Here is a 21,581-nt window from a genome sequence, read left to right on the forward strand (position 1 = left end):
TTCAAATGAAGAAAGTGCTCTCTCTTGTTTAATGACTCAAGGAGATCATATTTGTAAATCCAGAGCAGAAAGAAATGCATGCAGCTTTATGATCTCCTAGGCAAGGTCAGGCAGTTTTAGGGCCTGATCCTGTTTCTTCTCCCAAGCCCCCACTGTGGCCAGGGAAGTCAGACAGGGGAGTGAATCATGGATTGACAGCCTCTGGTCTTGGGGCTGAGGAGAAGCAAGAAACTCCAAGACACAGCAGTGTGGGGCAGGCTGCAGGCACTGACCCAGCAGCTCTCAGGCACAGCAAAGCAGAAGAGCTGTGACTTGGCACCATCACCCATAACTAATAGTTGTAAAGCACATTGGGGCTTGGCCAGGCCTTTAAGCCTGACCACGATGAACAGTTTAAATACAGCCAATTTTCTTCAGGGCTTTGGATTCCCTTCAGAACTCAGTTAGTTATTTCCTGACATTTGGTATTCAAGCCATTTATTTAATGTGAAAAATAATGGTTTACCTATTTTTCTAAGTTAAAAATCCCATAATTGATCCAGCCTCCTTTTAAGTAACAGTTCAATAAGATTTTTGATGTAGATTCAGCTTCAGCCCAGCCCCACCTCATCTTTCTCTTTGACCTGATCAGGATTTATCCCACTCCCACAGACCCTCCACATGCACTCCAGGAACCAAAGCATGGGCCTAGAGAAGAGGTCCTCTCCTTCCTCCTAGTTCTCACTGCTCCTTGTTGCAGGAGGGGAAAGGAAGAAAAAAACCAAAACCAACAAAAATTCCCACAACTAACCCACAACTAAGTTTAACTGTGCCAAAAAACAGGACAAAAATAAACCCTTCGTTTCTGGGCTTTGGCTATGGCTTCAGTTGCTCCAGAGTAACATGACCAAACGAAAGTTGAGAAGAAGTAGCACTTTGGCATGAAGTCCATAAAATTTAACTGCAAATTATTTAAGGGGAGGCTGTCAAGTGTGGGTCTTAATTGAGATTGAACAAATGTTGCAGAATCCTTCAGAAGCTGGTAAAAGAAGAAAAAAGAACAAGGCTTACACTCAAATGCAGCAAGACACCCTTGTTTCATCCATAAAATGAGTAAATCTGAATCAGAGATGAAATATATTATATGTTTATATTTACCACAATTGAATAAAGCCTTTATCATTACCATTTCCAAGGCTGCAATGAACACTGCTGAGGGCCTTTAAGAAAATCATATTATGCCATGGAGAACAGCACAATGATCATATCCTCAAGTTAATAGAATACAACCACTGCCTACGCATAATACCATAAATTAACTTTTATATATATGTATCCGATAGGCTTATCCTTAGCAGCCTGACATTTCCAATCCTGATGATGTAAGCTAGTATGTCATTCTCTCCTTCAAGTGGTCAGCTAACAGAGTGTTTTTCCTGCATCATTCTAACATTATAGCATCTTAGATTTACAGGGAGGGGGGACAGAGGGTGGAAGAAAAGGGCAGTGACTCCACTCAAAACGAATCTCAGCTAACATTCTCCCAGCAGTACTAAACTGAATTAAGCTGGTTTGCCTAAAACAAGCAGACATGGGTGACATTTTAGGCCAGGGAATTAGATTTCAGAGTAGCCATGAAAGCATTTATTAAATTCATGAAATGTTAATCTCCTAATAGTAATATATAACCTAATTTCATTTGTATGAATTAGCCATGAATCACAATAGTAATAGAACCACTAAATCAGACAGAGGCTATGTTCTGTAGCACTGCGTAATTTCTTTATTATTTTTCTTGCTCTGAAAATGTAGCTTAAACATGCAAATGAGACAACAGTCAAGTACTTGAAAATCTTGCCTGTGCACTTTTGGTGAAGGATAACAAGATTCAACTAAATCTCGTTTTAGATTCCATAGCCATACAATAGTAACCTGTGCTGGTAGTTCTAGCATCAAACTCCAAGGAAGCAGTAGAAACCAGAGCTGGGAGTTAGAGGTAGATGAGGCTTGTGGGTGCCTTCCACTTCAGGAGATTCCATGGTTCTAGGATTCAATGACTAAACCTCAGACCCAAAGAGATTCCTTTTGAAACAGAAATTTCACCGACCTGAAGGTCATCTTTTGTAATTCACGACTGTTATGAATTTACACTCAAGAAGTACCTCATTAAGCAAACTCATATTGCAACTTTAGCTTTGTGATGCCTTCATAGAAAACGTAACAGGATGTTATAGAAAGTAAACACATAATGCACAAGTCTAATAAAAGTCAATATTGCTAAGTGAAACTTAAACAAGACATAGTATGGAAAGAGAACAAGATCTTGACTGTTCTGCTGAAATTAATGGGCACTGTGTAGTTAAAGCCCCATGGATCTCATTGTAAATATGCCTATTACATTGTTTTACAGCAGCCTGCAAGAACACGACTTAGTCACCAAGGCTTCAAACTAACTCAACTACAGTTAGTCCTGAGCAGGAAGGAAGCAGAAAGTCTGATGTTTAACATAAAGGGCTGATAAAGTCAGCAATAACAGGCATACCAAATTGTCCTTCCTGAGGATAGGAAGAAAAGCTCTGTCCCTAATTCACACATAACCCAGGTGAAGAGGTTGGACCTGGCAGCATCCCTTGAGCTGAGGGGACCACACTGTTCACATGGCAGAGGAAGAAACAACAATGGTGGCTCCAATAGGCTCATTGCCAAAAGGTGTTTTGTGAGCATGGCCAGAATGAAGAGTGTAAGGAAGTGAAAGTGTCATTTTCCAAGCCAGATACAAGCCCTCCTTGCAAGATATTTACCAAATTATATATAAAGTTATACATGTTGCTTTTCTGTGTCAAGAAAGACAGCTCAGTCACCTAAGTAAAGATCAGTAATTGCTGTCTTCTGGCAGGATGGATAACACATCATGATTCCAAGTCCACTGTTGTCTCTACATACTATCAACACCCTCCTATTTCTAACCTTATAAAAACAGAAAATTGGTTTGCAGCATACACAGTGACACTGCCCTTCAAACAATAGATGAAAAGGGATAAGTTTATGTACAAGTCATTGGTACATATAACTACAATTCATAAAGACCTTAAACCAATCCAAGCTCAACTAGCAAACATGTGTACAACGTCCAGTGATGTAAAAAGGGCATGATGACAGGAATAACCTTTTCCTGTCAGGAACTGCACAGAGTCCTAGTCCATCTAATACTTAATTGTTGCCTTCATACCCCTTCCCACGTGCTCCTAAAGGAAATACTATAAATTTAATATTAGTGGCCTTGGTCACTTCTTGAATTTTAAGATATTGATATTTCTTTACTTTTTCTGTTATTCTGTCTTCCAAATATGTTGATTTAGTCTCATATCTAACTATATCTACTACAAAGGCCTGATTTTCCTTAACAAATACCATATCTGGTTTACACAGTTCACTTTATTCATTTTCAAACATTGCTTCCTGGACTACTACCGTTCTTTTCCTAAGCTTCATTCACCTAGATGTCACATAGTTGGTTATGTCTCTTAATCTTAGCATCTTGTACCATGGGGCAGTATGCAAGAATATGTGCACAGCTGTCATTCTCCAGCTGGCAGTATCTGCATTATTTGAGTCTGTTGCCTATCCTTAATCTGAAACTCTCTAGCTGGGTAGGCACTAGCTCTCAGCTGTTCCTCTTTAATGAGTTTTCTATAGGGAATTCCTCTAATGTTCAATCCAGCTGTTACTAATATTCTTCTCAAAGCTAAAAATTTCCCAGCCTTGGGTAACAAGCTAGGTCCAAATTATTAATTCTTAGTTTTTCCAGTTACAGGATTTCAGAAAAATTACCTTTGCAATGGTTATCTCCCATTCCAAGTCCGGTTCCTCACCACATAATTCCTCTGATATAACCAGGACTTCTTCTGGGTTTCAAACTGATGGAAAATTTGAAAATATTTGAAAGATAAAATCCTTATGACCTCCTGCTGCAATTCACAGTCTTTCAAACCCTTTCTCAATGCCATCCTGCTCAACAACTGCTTTTGATGTCTCATCCAAAGACAGCACAATTCTGTGCACTCTTAAATCTGGCCACACTAGGGATCAGTCCTGAGATCAGTCTGGTAACACCTAAACAGCCACATCACATGCTGTGCTATGACTTGGCAGGTACTTTCCAATAGATGTAACCCTTCCTTGACAGCAGGTCAAATTGCAAGTCTAGGGTTTCCTGGAACAAGGGTTATGCTTTACCTGGCAGGCCAAACTGATGTAATCACAAAATAGTATATCCTTTCAGGATGTCAGCTGTATAAAATCTCTCAAATAGAACCTTTCCAATATGCTGCAACCACCCCTTTACCTTTTCCAGTAATTCTGGGTTTGATATTCCAGTCTATGGGTCAATACATAGTCCAGGTACTTTTCAGGGCTAGCAGGTTCAATCATATTGAAGGGGTGCTGTTAACTGCCCATGTAGGACAGTAACTGATTACATGAGTCCTTAGTGGTCTTGATGTAAATTCTGCCTCCTTTTATGTCTTGAGGCCAGTTAGCTCAAGAAGACCTCCCCAGTTTCATTATTTTTTCTGCATAGGATTCCTACACAGGATCCATTCAACAGAAGCAAGTTGTGTGCAAAGATCACAGTTGTTTATTTTTCAAGCAATATTGAAACCCACACCCTTCTTCATCCAAGTTATACACTTACAGCATCCATAGATGAGTTAAACAAAATTGGAAGCATCTGATCGTCCTGTTTTGTACCACTCCAAATCCCAACAGCATCCAGCCGTTCATTCTTCAGGTCAGTGTAATACTGATGTTCTCATATATCTTCATATAATGTTATGATTGTCACACCCTTCTGTTCAAGAACTGTAATAATGTGAGAATGCCTTTCAGTGTCAAGGGGTTTTGCTAAATCAACCAACACCACTCCCAGTGACCAATATTCATTCATGTTTCAAACTAACAGTTGTAATTCTTTCAAGTTTTCCAAATGTCCTGATGATCTCATAAATCCCCTTGGCCTTGGATTACTGGAGAGCCCAAGAACCTAGCCAGAAGATTCAGTGATCAGCTTTGCATTTATAAAGCAAGACTTTTTACTTTAATACACCGATGCTCAAACTTCCTTCAGGAGTTTAGACATTTGGCAAATTTTCAAATCAGATATTACATCTACCCTACATCAATTTTTTTCTGGTCATATCCAGTAGAGCATTCAGAAATATTCTTAGCTTTAAGCACAGGTGTAAAGTGCAATTGCTAAATCAGGAGTCCTGACTTTACATGAATTTCCACATGAGCCTTCTGTAAATGTTAGTAAGCACAGGCTATTTTTGAAAGGCATATTAAGGAAGTTACATTTAAGGACAAATAAGAAAGCTTTTTTTAAAATTATTTTTACCTAATATACCCTTTTTTGGAATAGAAATGCAAAATGTATGTATTTTAACAGCTTTCAAGAACAGTCTTCATTCTTGGAGCTATTGACAAAAATGTTGTTTGCTGCATCCATCTAATGTGTCTTTTAGATAATACAGTTCTTGAGGCAGTGCTTCAAAAAGAATTGCTTTCTCTGTTGAGTATCAGATTCAATTAGCTCCTTCAGAAAAGCAATCGATATCCCACCTGATTTAAGAAAGTTGCTATGCAATGCTTTTATATAATGGCAGCAATCCTTTTAGCTTTGGGAATCCAGCACTGTCTCCATCGGTGCCATGCTCCAGCTCCTGAATTATATGTCCCTGAGTAAAGACAAGGAGGGAGGAAGGGAGGGAGGGAAAGAAGAAGGAGAAGGAAGGAGTCTAAGCTATACCAGACAGAGCTGCTTCTCAATAGCCCTCTAAAAACCCACTGGGCATTTCTGATGGATACAGGGGTTCTTGCTTCACTCACTTCTAAGGGTACATCTGTAGGCAGCAGGCATGCACTCTGCCAATAATCATGGACCGTAGTCAGGAACCTCTTGGCACCTAATCTGAGCACCAAACAAATCAGGCTGAATAACCCCCTGATTATGAGCATAAAAAAGCAGAAGGATCAAAAATTATTAGATATTGAAGATTCTGGCCCCAGTCCTGAAGCAGGATATTAATCATTACTCATTAACATGGTGTCCCCATACTGAACAGCACATGTTTGGCTAGTTAATTTTGGAACTGCTGTGATGTTTTGAGAGCTAAAAAGAACATACATAAAACCTGCAATAAAATAATGGTACTGTTGCTGGTTATGTGTACAAGCCAAGAGTGAGAGAGCATTCATAGACACAATTGAGGGGCTTGTTATTCAAAGATATGCTACTGTAATAAAACTTCTCTAACTTCAGTTGACAGAATGCCACAGTTCTGCAACATTGCATAAATGCTAATCATCTAAATGGACAAACAGTAATGCTAAAGCAATCTGTATACTAAAACACAAAATATTGTCCAAATTAATCTGTATGAAGAAAAGGTGGCTGCATTTGAGTAAGCTAATGCTGATTTGTTGGGGTTTTTTAATAGAAGTTATATAGCAAATACAGTCTTGAAATTATTAAAATGCAAAACAATGTAAGCATTGTGTACTCCATGGCTTTGAAGGAATTTTGATAAACAGAAGATATTTATGGCAGTCATTTGCATAAAAGCAGAAATATGGCCAACAGTTCTAAATAGCATTACAAGTAAAACCAAAAAGCAAAAATAAGAGATTGATTCAGTGCAGTTTTTCCCAAACCTTTTCAGGATTTTTCTTCATTCAGAAATTCATTTGAGAATCCATACAAGATTAAACCACAATATTTAGTGGTCTTTGGGTTAAAACCCCCCTTGTGATATTCAGTAATACATCAGGGATAATGATAAAACCAACTGATATGTGAGGAAAAAATCTCATTATCACTGGGCTGTGTATTACAATACTTGTACACAGACTGTACAACAGACTGGTCAGTTGAGCACAGTTCCTGGCTGAAAAGCTCAACCCATCTGCTACAGTGCCAGAGCTTGGCAGGGGAGAGTGTCAGATAGAAATCAAGAGGCAGTAATTTCTTAAGCCATACAAGCTCAGTCACAAGAGTTCACTGGGTTGTGGTCTGAAGTCTAAAACATTTAAACATCTGAAATACTGTGTTGACTGATGACCACTGTTCCAAAGGAATTATTAAAAAGGACTCTTAACAGTGGCCAAAGTAACTTGCAAAGGAGTGAGGTAGAGAGAGAGAAGCATATCTTACGAAAGAGCACTGTGAGAAAAATCAGAGGAACAGCTGACTTTGACTATAGTGATGTCAGACCAGAGCATGCCTATAGGAAGCTTCAAGAAAAAAAGGATACCACGGCATGAGAAAGCTTTGGGAGTAAGGAAAGTAAGGAAACACCCAAGTATTGCTGCCTAGTAACAAGTGCTCATTTTTATGCAAAATTCTTAAAAAGAAAGATAATCCATATCCATATACATAATTTTGTACTTGCATTTTCTAGAGAGAGCTCACCAGAACAGAGCAAATAAGTTGTTCTTCAGTATTCTAATCACCAGTACATACATTTCAACATTTACCTCCCTTCAGGACATACATCTCCTGCCACTCTGAGAATGGCCAGCTATGGCCCATGAGTATCAACACACACCACATGGCATCTGTTCTCATTTCAGACTGTAGTTAAACTCTATATATTTGTTAAAAAGGCAAATATCTCAGTGATAAGCAAAGGAGAATAATAATGCCTGTCCTGAGTATTGGAGATACTGAAGTGTGAAAGGCAAATGGTAACACATGAATAGAATATGAAGTAAAAGTTGGCAGACTACATCACTCATTTTAGTGTCCTAAGGCATATCTTGGAGGGATGTGTAGTATGGCAACCTTGAGTCAAAGCTAAAGCTTTGTCTGTTGGGGCTTGAAATAATGATCATTTGTTTTCATTTCTTTTTACAGAACAACTTAACTATCTTAAAACCAGGAACAAATCTAAGAAAAAAACCCACCAATTATTCATGTCTAAATATATTTGACAACTTATCAAGATACTCCAGTCTTCTTTCCTTATTGTCAGCTGTAAACATCAAACCTGGCATCGATCTGCTATAGGAAACTATAGGTTGTCTTCTATTAAAATTACATACCATCCTTCCTTCTGTTCTCTCAAAGTTGTTTCTAAAATAACTCTAAAAAATCCTGATGCTTCCAAAATTCCTTAGAGATATATATTTCTCACAAAGGTCCTTTATCCTTCAATAATGTCTCTGGAATAACCATTTATCTTCTAACACCATAATCCACCACCCTTTCTCCAATAACTAGTTCATCTGCAGCTGGGGATCACCAGTGTGTATAATTCCATGTTAACTTATTTCTAGCAGCAGAGTCAGCTTTTCTCAAGTAAGATTTCTTTCAGAAAAAGCTTTAGTCTCTTTTCCGATCAGGAGATCCTTACCAGTGTGGAGGACGTTTAAATTCCTGATGTGTTTTAAATTATCATAGCAATCTTTGCATGGAATTGCTAATTGTAGCCATTGTGTCAGGATGTTAAATGTTCTCATCCCAAAAACTTCCATGCTGTGAAACCTTCCAGGACACTATATGTATAATGCTGTAAATGAATCAATATGGAGAAAAGATAAAATATCAACAATATATTTAGAAATAATTTGACTGGTCTTAGCATAAGCTCCCACTGAATTTGATTCTCACAGAACTCTCAATAACTGCATCACAAATATATATTTCTGTATTGCATAGCTGAGGGTTTCAAACTATCAGAAATATTTTTACTTCATCAGAGTAATCTGTCCTGCCAAATTCTTAGAAACTCAGTACAACAGTAGGATTTCATTTGATTTATTTTTGTATTCAATAATACTCTAAGCACAGGAAGTCTGCAGTCCTGATGTTCAAGCTCTAGACTTTGTTCATGTTGTAAGCACTATCTTAGATAAAAAGGCCATTGGTAGGATTTTGTTTGTCCAAAATCTGGCAGTTGGATAACATTTTGGTAATCCCAACTCTAAATTGTTACATACAAAACATGGAAGCAAATTAAAATGTTTTGTTTCACTCATCCCAAAGGTTTAAATAGTTTCATGTCAAAGAGGAGCACAATCTAAAAAGGTAAGGGGAAATGCACCACTTTCTCACATCGCTTTCTCCACAGTTACACACACATGTCCTTGAAGAGTTTGAAATAAGCCAAAATCCAATCATCCTCAAGACCTGAACTAGATATTCCTTTTCTGTCATCTGCATCACCAAATTTACTATATATCCATTTTGGGTCCTTTAATAAAATATTTAAACTGGTAGTAAAGAAGGAGAAGTGTTTTTCCAAACACAGCAGTAGAAATTTTTCCTGTGTTTTTAAAGCAGAAGATAGTGCTCTGCAAATAGCTGAACCTTAAGCAGGATATTGCCTAATTCTCCATCCTCAGTATATTAACTATGTCAAAGCAACCAATACCAGCCACTTGAGACAACAAATATCTGGAACAGCACCTCCTTACATTCATTCTCTGCATTTTATTTAACAGCCACAGTCCAATATATTGCCTATGGTTTTGATTCAAAAAAACCCAACTCCTAAGCTGTACTTAAGTTTCGGCAGAAGATAATTTCAAATGCTATTTATTCAAATGGAGACAAAATTATATTAAACTAAAGCAGTTGAATTGTTACGTATCTAATGCATGATTATAAGTTCACATACAACTGGTATGGAGTAGATAATGAAAAAGTAAAACTGTTGCATATGGAAAAGTTTATGTTTTTTTGTATAAAAGAGAAAAATGCTTACTTTTTCATTTTTTTTTCTGTGATATTATCCAAGTCTTGCAGGCGTGCAAGCAACTAACAACATAAATCAGCTGTGGCAACAAATCAGCTGTGATTATGCCAGCTAGAAGTATGACTATATGGAGTGAATTTGGATAGTGAACACAATCAGGTTTTTCTCCAAAAGGTGTATGCACTTGGATATAAACTCTCCCCAGACCTATGAGAGAGTGTAGAATGAGGTCTTGGCCCCTCATCTTTAAATATACAGCACTTTTCAGAAGACTACTGGTTTTGCCTTTCACTTTCCATTGTAACTATGTTCTCTCTGACTAAATTTACCACCCCATTTTGCAAAACGTAAACCTCACTCCATCTTCCAAAGGCAGGGACATGTTGCACTGCATCCCAATGGAAGGAGAAACACTGTGTTGATTTGGTCTCACTCAGCACCTCTTCCATCTCCAAAGGAAGAGTTATGTGCAGTATGGCAGGAAAAGAAGAATGCAGAAGTAGGCAAGCAACTTCACCAATCCAAACCATAACTTTAAGTTCATCTAAAAGGTAGGTGCAAAACTTATTTCCTTTGATGCCTCAGTGATGGAACCCACAGCCAGGTTGAGGCAGCCTCACACTACAAAGTTTTGCAGCTTTTGCTAGGGATTCCTTTCATTATAAAAAAGACAACAGCGGAAAAGATCTATCCATTTCAAAACTGCTAGGACACCAGCAATCCAGGCTTTCTAGGGGTGATGTAAAGACAAATGTTTTCACATGTGCTGGCACATACAACAACACTTCTAAAGAATTATGATGCTCACTGCAGATTAATTTCCAGTGGACATTTCTAAAGAAAATTTCTGACTTAGGAGATTTTAAAATGAGTTCCTATGTATCATCAATAAGACTTCATCTGTTTCCTGACAGATAAAGGTTATAGAGGTTAATAAATAAATCTTTCTGATTTTAGAAAGAATCTTTGCCATCTCATCAAATAATATTAAAGATAGCAATGATACTTGAATTGAAATGCAGGCATCTTTTTATCATGCAGTTCTTCGGATTTCTTTGCAATTCATTGCATCTTGAATAATGATAGTTCATAATATTAAAGAACACTTAGCCTCAAGAAAAAAATCTTAAGCATCAGAAAGCGTGGATACATCACACAAGGTATTTAGATCAAGACCAGTGAAACCTGTAAGCCATAGTTATAGATCTTTGAGGGAGAATTTACAATCACACATGGAAAACTGAGATCAGAAAATAATGAATAGAAGAAAAATTGTCTGAGTTATTTCAGTATCCACTTTTTTTTTTTCAAACAGTCTGAGCTATTCCACACTCATATCTTAGAAGTAAGAAAATATTTTCTTCATTTATGAATTGCAAAACATAAGTCAAGTCATACTAACAACAGTATGTATCAAATAAACTGAATATTCTTGCCATGGAAACTTGGAAAGTCTCCAACAAAACTTTCTCTTTTGCTTAGAATGAAATGTAGAATAGGATATTAAATATAATTTTTCAGTATATGCCCTAAAATCAGTCCCAAAAGTAAACCCCTGACTGCAACAAGAGTTTTCATAGGAACATTTCACTGTAACCCAATGCAATATTAATTTAATTTTGTTAACCAACATGCAGTCAGTGCTAAAATTCCTACTTCATATGCTCATGAGTTCAGCATTTATTTCTACTTTCATTAAGAATTCTGCAGAAGTGGTACCACGAACACAATTTTTCCTCGCTATGAGTGCACTAGAAAGCTCTCTTTTTACATTATATAAGTTTCTTAGTAAACAAGCAGTTCTACTTGCAGGCACTGACAAGATTTTTCTCATTATTTCCTGTTAAAAACCTCTCTTTTCCATTGCTTATGGCTTCCACCACTCAGGAAAAAGTCCTCCTCTATCTTCCTCAACATAAATATTTTCCAGAAGGTTTGAACCAGACTTAAAACTTCTTGGAGGAATAAAGTTTTTCATTAATAAAAAAAAAAAAAAAAATCATTAAAAAAAGTAGCACTTTTCCACTTGTTTGAAGCTCAAAGTGAGTCAGATCTCCATAAGAAGCTCATCAATATTAAAAAAGACTGCCCACGGTGAAAAGGAATATAATTTATCCCCTTATTACCTGTATCCATTAATAACAAGCAATCATTTAAGTGGTTCTAACTTTCTTTAGTTAGCCAGAATGATCCCTAAACCTGACATCAGCTTCATGCTGAAGGAACTCCTTTCTAAGTGTCATGCTCCCCTTCCAACATGTTTCAGAAGCAAGCTTTTTCAGAAAAGCCTATGAGAGCTCTGGAAAAACCAGAATATTAAGTCTCTACAAAGTAGGTAACTTTTGAGAAAACAGAATTGGCAAGTTCTTACAGACAAGAGGACAAATTCCAATATTGGCTGCAATTTTATTCTTTTGGAGCACTGAAATTCTTCACATTTAACTTAATTTGACCCTCACAGGCTGACTGAAGTCACAATAGAGTAACACAACCTAAGTCAGCCAGTAAAATGCAGGTTAGGAGCTAAGCTATTCCCTTTACTCCTGTGCTTCAGGACTCCTCCATTAGAAGCTTGGAAAGTTCAGCATCAAAAGTATGCTCACAACTTTGTTACTAGAAATAACATTTTTGCACATTAGAAATTTCTTGATTCCTACAGAAAACCCAGATGAAAGTGAGGAACAAGACACACTATTACTCAGATTTTATGGGGCACCAGTGACTTGGGCTGCATGAGTTAGGAGTTCTCTCCCACCAAACTGCAAGCATTTCTTTCAGGGCTACTATCAATAAGGGGCAGGTTTGAAGATGTCAAGTAGAAACCTTCTGAAAGGGAGTTGGAAAGATGCAGCTATGCATTATCACCGGTTTGTCATGGCTACCTTTATCTTTGCTTTAAAAATAAAGGAACGAAGGTACATTAGTGAAGTGACAAATCAGATATTCAAAACCCAAGGAAATGCTAAAACTGAAGTTTGCCTTATAAAATGAGGTTTATAGTACCTCACTATGTCTCAAGGTGGCTGTAAGAATGTTTGTGAAACACACAGATACAATAATGACAAATGCCGTAGAAAAGGTCAGAGGAAATTAATACTTCTTTCTTCAGAGCTGGGTTTGAATAGGATGTTACCCAACATGGCAATAAAGACCAGCACTGCATACTGAACACTGAGGCAGTAAAACAACATTGAGTAGCTGCCCATTAAAGGCAGGATATATCCCACCTAAATTTAGCAGTCCACTCTATGTAGTCAGGCAGACTCCGCTCTTGCTGAAGAGATGCAGACATCTCCAGCAGCAACTCATGATCCCAAGATAGTCTTCTGAGATGAGCAGGAAGAATAACCATCCAGAGCTCCTTCTATTTCCCCTTTGACTCAAGACAAGAATTAGACATCAGGTTTAAGCTATGTGCCTAACCAGTAAGCAGTTAAACAGAGAAGAAATTTATCTGCCATAAATAAGCACCATATATCCCACGTATTAAAGAATTAAAGTAATAAAAACAAACCAAACCAACCTAGTATATAACCTAGTAATTGCAATGGTTTTTATGACATGTGTGCAAAGGGCACTTCTAATGCATAGTGTAATTCTGAAAATCTTCTGGTTTTTAAAGACCAATTTTGCAGACCCTAGTGTGCATCTTGTACAGAGTGAAAGCGCATTTGCATGCTAATTAATTGGAAATACAGAAACTACATGAAACCTCTCTTTCATACTGTTTCTGTGCTTCACCAGTTCAGATTTCCTCATGTTCTGTATGACAGGAGAGAATCTCACTACATGCATATTTAATTTTTCTTCCACCATCTTCCATGCTACATTAGGAGGTTTTCATATTTTAGTCACTAAATTCCATCATGCTAAGAATTGCACAAAGAAAACCCAGTACCTGATAGTTCTTCACCACAGGCTCATCTACATGGAAATGGTAGTTATTCCTGCTTTTGCTCCAAGAATGTTCCAAACTGATTATTCCAAACTAAAACAGACACCATAAGATGTGATGGGATCATTTCCTCATAATAAAGAGGAAATAATTCCTCTTTCATTAAAGAGCCCTGCTCTAAGAAAAGCAGGATCACTCTTTAACTTTCCAAATGTCCATATTTTCCTTAAAAAGGGAGATGTGAGTTTCCTACAATAAAACATGCTTCTGAGGCAAATAAGATGACTCATCCACCCTCAGATATTTCAGTTTGCCAAGGAAAACTTTAAAAAAGTAATTCCATATTGAAACAAAATCAAAGTAGATTTTGAGTCAGCAGTTTGGCCAGGAAAAATGGTACACCAGGTAGGGTTATGCTATACGATGTCTGCTCCTAACTACAAAGAAATAATTGAAGCAAACCTCTGGAACAAAGCAGACATCTCTACTACCCTTCTGAGAAAGTATGATTGCTTTGTAATACAGTGAAATCGATCATTTTCAGGAGCATCTGAATCACCCTGACGTGGCATAAGTGGTGCTGCTCCAGGGAGCAGACTCATACACAGCTGCTGGCATTTCACACACTACCACGGCTTTATGGGGCTGCCTACCCACTCAGAGGCAAACGGGGATGCTCAGGAGAAAAAGAGCTTGTCTGAAGCACAAATCTGACATGTTGCTCAGGAAAGGAGGGACTGCTTAAACCCCTGCCATCACCCTTCCCCTGGAGCTTGGAATCTGACTGCAAAGTTTGTCACCAGCCAGCCAAAGAGCAAGTACGTGCTTAAAAGGCTGAGATTATGGCACTAAAGTGTTTCAGCTCCTACATAATCAATTTTTTTTTGTTTGGAGCTCCTCTAACTGGAAACTGCCAAACTTGTGAAAACAGCATCTACCTCAAGTGAAATGAGCATTAAAATGCAGTCAGACCCCCACTGTCTGAAAACCAGATCCTTAATCTCTAGCTCCAGTGATTCACAAGACTTTCCAATTCCTATTAGAAATAAAACCAAATAGCACAGCATGAAGTTGATAAAGCTGATGGGATCTACAAGTCTGATATTTCACAGCTTTCTGAAAATAGAAACAAATTGACAGAGGCAGTACATTTTCCAATCACTGCTCATGAACCAAAAACTTTCAATCACTGGTTATTTAAGTTTCACACAGACATGCACTGTATTTCTAGGATATGCCCCAGAGATTAACTAACCTTTCCCTGAAAACAAAACTAATACACATGCACAGCAAAATTTACCCATCAGATAGCAACCAATGGATTTAATTCCATATTAATAAGACCACTGTCAAATATACTTCACACCTGTCTACTGAACTTTCTGATGGGTGTAATAGTGCTATTCAAGGCTAATCGATCATCTTTACATCCTGCATGAAAGTAGGAACATGACGAAAAGCCAGTTCCTCTTGCAACACCTTTCAAAATTTAGAGACTTATTTCTGTTTTATTCAAGTCAAAACCAAAACTCTGAAAGAATTTTTTTAATTTAAAACACATAAGTTTGTTTTCAGATTAAACCTCAAACTACATAGCAGGTTTGTCTGGATTAGGATGAGGAGCTTTTGTAACCACACTGAAGGTGAGGGCCATAGTCTGGGGTTTTGAAGATCCAGTCAAGTTTCTGTGCTGATTCAAAGCAGGCTTTTGGAGAAGCAAAAGATTAATTCCAGTTGAGAGCTGGGAGATAAACTGCATCTTCAAATCTTAGTGCAGTGTCATAAGCACCATATCTTCTAGAAAAATGAAAAATAAATAATACTTTTTCCTCCACTATTCACCTCCACTCAAAAAATATATCCAAAGTTGTTAGAAATCCTTGAAAATATACAGTTTCTCTAAAAAAGCATGTTCTCCTCTCAAATCCTTAAAAACTTCCACCTAGCTCTATAAAAAGCCTAGAAAATATATCAGCACAAAATCAAGTGAGTTAATCAAGATGATCAAAGAAAGTAAGAGTGTGCCAGTGGAGAAGCTGCACTGAAATTTACATTTTCTTTAGAGATATGCAGGAAATCTGCTCATTTCAATTTAACAGAAGCCAGAAGAATTAGAAAAAACAACCAGCAAAATGACCATAAGACTCATAGCTCAAAATTTTGAAAATTCCAGCAAGGCTGGACATGTAACAGGATCCACAAGCATCTAATCAGCGTGGGATCACATGGAATCTTGCATCAAGATGTTTTTCATGTTTGCTTGTGAATCAGAAGGAATATCACAAAGGCACAGAGCTGGCTAGTAAATTTGGAGCAAAATGTGGTAAGGCCTTGCCAGGCAAGAGAAGACAGAGCAGGAGGAAGATACACAACAAGGTCAAAGTAGCATCTGTGAGGCCAGGGAGACCTAAAGTCCATTGCAGAGGTAATCTGTGTACAAGTTAGGAATCAGAAGGACAAACAGACATATTTTCTGCAGTTCTTTGACCAATGCTTAGCCCCAAAAGATACCAAAGTAATAATTCAACATTACATTCATTTGACTTACATAAAACCTAACCAGAAATAAATATTGTTTTATCCATATGGGATATGCTCTAGGGCAGACACTGTCTTAGTTTTAATCCAAAGAAAAATTATTTTCCTTGAGAACATGACAAAATATTGATGTGATCAGAAACTGGAAATTCCCTTCCGTTAGGAAACTCTTACTATGAACATTTGTTTCCATCTCACTTTTACTGAATGTGAAATTGTCCCCTCCCCCCTTTCAAATCTCAAGGTGTCAAAACATGTTGGAGATCAAGCCTGAATTGCTTCCACTTAATGTAAAGCCTCCAGGGCTATGGAGCTAATGATGGATCTCTCACAGCCTGGACCTTTCCAGCAGACTGCTTCCCATGAGTGCTGCAGTCACGACACTCCTGTGATGCACAGAGCACCTAAACACAGGACAAAGCACAGCCTTATTTTGCACAGGGAGGCCAGATCACTTTAAAGGGGCTATATGTGCCTTTTCACAGCATTTCAGGCAGATAGACTTACAAATGAATTTAAAATATTTTCTCAGCAAAAAGAAAAAATCAATGTTTCAGCCTACCAACGTTTTCCTATTGAATATTTCAGTTTTGTAGAAACTGAATGCCAGGCACTCAGATTTACAACGTTTCCCAAATATTAGTATATACTTCCTGCTTTAATTAACCCAGTGGTTCCAGTTAGTGCATAACACACCAAGTGCAATATCACAAATCACAGTATGGAAATGCTGGCACATTTGAATGCAGTGAGAACTTCACCAGAATTTTATGCATAGTTTGAAAAATCAAATAAAATCCATTTAAAAAATAAGAAGGGAATAGGCGCTATTGGAGACAGGGGTAACGATTCATCTGATTCTATGTCATTTTTATAATCCTAGCTTTTGAGCTTCTGTGGCCTTATATTGATTTTCTCTGTTCATTCTCTACTTTTTTCTTTTTAAATTATGGAAAGTGAACACATTTAATATAAAACAGATTTTGCTTTATTTTTTCAGGTAAGCCTGTTAAAAGTAGAAAATACTTCATCTACTGCACACAGAAAAAGCATAACATTAAGCATTTGACATTAAATCTTGGTAGATAAATATCGTCTCTATTTAATTATCTGTTAAAAATTGATGGAAGGGTAGCATCAGCTTTTGAAATCCCCAGCAGCAGAACTCCCACTGATATCAGTGGGCCTAGGATTTCACTTAGAAATTACCTTTTTTTTTTTTTTCTTTTTGAACAGGCAGCATCTCTTTGTGCAATAATTGGCAGCTATTATTGTCAGTTTGGCAGATCCCAAGCTGCATGGGTCTTTGGGAAATTTATGCCTCCTAACATGCCTTGCTAAATTTAAACCTGTTGCATAATATGCTGGTTTATTCTGATGCATGTAATGCAGCTAAGAATATCTGAGGTTCAAGGGAAGCTAATACACATGCAGACTAAAAAGGAGTGTTTAAATGCATTTGGGCTTTCCCACGTGGAATAAAAAGCGTTGATGACTCCATTTAGTCAAGCTATACCTTTTCACAATCACTTCAGTGAATACACATTTAATTAATGTGACAAATGTAAATGGTAAAAAGCACCACCAACATTAAAAATAGGAAAACAAGAAAAGGCAGACTTGCTTTTTGATTCCATTAAGCCATCCCTTTAGTTCTAGATCTGGGGATAACCTGCTCTAAAACAATTCTGAGGAAAGATGAAGCCTGCTTTTTCCTCCAAAATTACAAACTGGATGACTTATTTCTACAATGTCCTTCTGTATTCCATTATTTTTTTTCCCCCACACTACACATAAGAAACAGACCTCTTTTTCTCTTTCATCTTGGAGACTGAAAAGCCTTTCTTGTAATTCACATTTTTACTTCTGGTCTGAGCCTGAACACAAGAAAATACAGCGCAGGTAGATGTGTCTACATCTTTTCAGAAAGTTAAATAGCAGCTTGATCCTATGTGAAATTTTAAAAACAATTTATTATCAATCATTACAAATAACACAGATAAAATAAGATTGGATGAAGTTTCATCTCTTTGGTCTTCATTTCTAATGCACATTCCAAAGTGAAAACTTCTAGAATCCTTGAAAGATTAGAATGGAGAATGGATAAAGAACCACTGGCAGTATTTGAGGTTTTTATTGGTTTTAGGGCTGAGGTTTTCATCACCTGACTGTTATCACCAAACCTCTTCTGGAGTAATTCCCTGAGGATCAGATAATTCCTAACCTACAACCCAATTCTCAAGTCATTGTTCATGTTCCTGTTTCATCTTGTACTTGAGCCATCAAAATACCTTTAATACTAACAGCCCAGAAACGTTCTTAATTCACACAAAAATATTCCAGGCCCCTCATTCAAATATTATGCTTCACACAAACCACTTCTTACAGAACACCTATTTAAAAAATTATCCTCCTGATTTTCAGCTTCAGACAAATAAAGGTTTCCTTTTGCTCTGTCAGACCAGCATATCCACAAGCCTTCTGCACATGACATTTACTCTCACTTTTTATCAGGTATCCCAGCCTTATTGGAATCAGCACACTGGAAGACAGCCCTAGTCTGCATTAATATAAAAGAGCCCCCAGTGAAAATGCCAAACAATTTATTGGTATCAAAAGCATGACATTGTTGGAAAAGGTAGGAGAAATGATAAAATTCTTTCTCTGTTCTGAGCCATTCCTCATGTTTCAGTTCCCCATGATACTGATGCAGAGCTATTAAACCCTCTGATCTAGAAAGGGTATCAGTTTGAGATTAGTACTCAATTTTGTGGTACAACCTGATTCTGCTCGGAATAAACATAACACAACCACCAAATAAAATGCTCAAGATAACTTTTTTAAAAAGAAAAGCCACAATATGAAAACTTTCAAACAAAAGTTCAGGATTCTTATGGCAGAAAGCCTCTCCAGAGATTAAATATGAGTGCTTTGAAAAACATGAAAAAGCATATGGAAAAAAGTGGGCATTGTTATTTATTGTTGCTATCGTTATTACTCCAAACCAGAGATAAGGTTGACAGGAAAAACTGAAAGAACTAAGTCCACAGCAACATAGGCAGCGATTGGATCAAGATAAAAAATAACTGAAGAAGAGGAAGAATACAATTTGAAACATTGTGAATAGCAAGAACTAAGCATTGAGGGAGAATTCACCTGTAATTATGGTGTTTGTTAAGAGCTTTATGAAGGTTTCTAGGCTTTATGTCTAGCATACCGTTATATCCATGCCATGAGTAGTGTATATTACTGAACAAGAAGTTCTGACCAAAAGCAATATGGTCTAGCCATGGACAGAGCTGGATCCCAAGCAGTGAACATCTCACAGCTGTTTTGGACACAGCTTTGCAGGGGAAGGAGATAAACCAAAAGTTTTGTTTGTTTGATACAAAGGTGTATCAGCCCCTGGCTTAACTAATCAGCTGCTAAATGCAACTATGACCAAGCTCAAAATTAGCTACACTAGGAAACCTGGTGAAATGGTGACTTTGTCTCATAAACAACAGGGCTGTAGATAAGCTGAAGTCCAGGCATAGAATACCCACTAAGGCACTGACAGGGAGTGGCTTAAGCTTAACATGACATCTCCAGGAAGGCTGCAGAGGCTATTAATACACTGCCTATTTTTCATAAGAATAAGGATGGAAGAAGCCTCCTGAACAGACACATAATCTACTCTTTACCTTTTTGGAATGTATTCCAGTTCCAGTTCTCAAGATCTGGAACAATTCAGCATTCCACTCATTCTCTGTTAGTATTGTACTTCACTGACTCCCTTTGCTTTGCCCATGATATTTGACTTTTGGGGCCCTTTTGTGTGTCTGACTCACCTTTTAAAAGAGTCAATCAAGAAAACTTCTCTTTCAACAAGTCTCTTGTTAAACCACACCTTCCAGAAGACAATGAAAACTCTCCTGAATCTCATGAAACAAGTGCTTATGAAAACAACAGACACCCTGCAAAACACTGGAGATGTGACAAACACAAGTTTTTCTCCAGTACCTGCTGTTACATTTTCTCTCAGTAGCAGCCCAGCTACCACAAAGCATTTTAAGAGAAAAATGTATCAAAGACAAAAATACATCATAAACAAAAAGCAATTCAAAGGAATTTCTTTTTTTCATATTCTACTATAAGTATTCCTATTTAATCATTACTTTATTCAGCTCTCCACACCTTGGTCTAAATCGCCTTCACTTTCTTTATTTCCCTGGCCTCTTACATCAGAACAGACAAGTTAATGCTCTTTACTTCATCAAATAAGTATTTCTGACTTGTATAGCTAGCAAATAATTTATTTAACTGCTGACTAATAAGCAAAGATAAGAGAATCTATCACTAGAATAATCTTGGAACCCTCCATCTGTTATAGATAGTGTGTTTCTGTTCAAACAAATGCTGGGAATGAACAATTTATTTCTCTGTTTACTTCCTAACCCATACCCTGCATATTTCATAATGATGGAAAAGCCTACAGATGAGTAACTAACCCCAGAGACAGCAGAACATATATTCCAAGCTGTCTATAACTTCAGAGCCAAAGCACCAGCAAAAAAAAACAGGAGATCAAATATCCTAAGGTGCTTTTGGTGAGGAGCAGCCAGTATTCTAAATTTCATTCTAATCCATCAGGGTAGAATACAGAAAATTTGAGGGTCCTAGTGACATTTTGTTTGAGTTGGAAAATCAATAGCTTTGGAAAGACTCAATAGCATAGTTAGGACCAACACTACCTCATCTTCTGAATGACTCCACTATCAGTCCATATGTTTAGATTTTGGGAAAAGGAACACATGTTCAGCACCTAGCACAGTGGTACTGGCCTTCTGGGTCCTTTGGCACTAACCTAAATTAAGTTACACTTTTAACAAAATGCAGAACCTGACACAAGTACTAATAGTTTCCTTAGATGTGGCTTACTTGCAGAAACTAACACACAGAGCTAAGACCAGCTCTTCTCATATTTTATCAGGATATTTTGAAATTGCAAACAACATAAAATTATTATGTTATTTTAATCAATCTGACTTACCTGTACATTGAAATCAGTCCCCTCTTAGCAAGAGTTCACTCATCTCCCTGATTAGATCTGCCATTTTTATAAATAGCAACAGAACCCATCAACCATCTGCTGATCTTCAGCCAAAGGCTAAGAAATAAACTGGGATTTGCCACCAATGCAGGACATACATACATCACACTGGGGAGAGCAGGGGACTGGAATTAAGGCACACAGATAACTCACAGCACACAGGGGGAGCCCAGGTGCTGGATCTGGGCTTGAATAGGCTCCTGTGCAGTGGGCAGAGAGCATGTGGGTGAGGGTCCCAGCTGAGGGCCCTCAGGGCAATTACAGCCTGCAGGTGCTTACAGGGTCCTGACATACACATAACCATGTGCATAGATGTGCAAAG

The 21,581-nt window shown here is 37.6% G+C and overlaps 1 long non-coding RNA gene across 2 annotated transcripts in view; it reads right to left on the reverse strand.

Annotated features, from left to right (window-relative positions):
* The window catches only part of LOC111923952 (uncharacterized), a 41,338-nt gene extending 19,972 nt beyond the window's left edge, over window positions 1-21,366 (reverse strand). The window contains exons 1-5 of one of the 2 annotated variants that reach the window (XR_015276562.1): window positions 21,200-21,240; window positions 5,866-5,980; window positions 5,599-5,714; window positions 4,673-4,839; window positions 3,811-3,896 (exon numbers count right to left, since the gene is read on the reverse strand). This is a non-coding gene — a long non-coding RNA (uncharacterized LOC111923952). Of the gene's footprint in view, window positions 1-3,810; window positions 3,897-4,672; window positions 4,840-5,598; window positions 5,715-5,865; window positions 5,981-21,199 lie in introns of both variants that reach the window. The other variant, XR_015276563.1, reaches the window with a different exon arrangement.
* Window positions 21,367-21,581: the final 215 nt, after the last annotated feature.

Source organism: Cyanistes caeruleus, chromosome 1 (assembly GCF_971803275.1).
Source record: "Cyanistes caeruleus chromosome 1, bCyaCae1.hap1.1, whole genome shotgun sequence".
Taxonomy (NCBI): Eukaryota; Metazoa; Chordata; class Aves; order Passeriformes; family Paridae; genus Cyanistes; species Cyanistes caeruleus.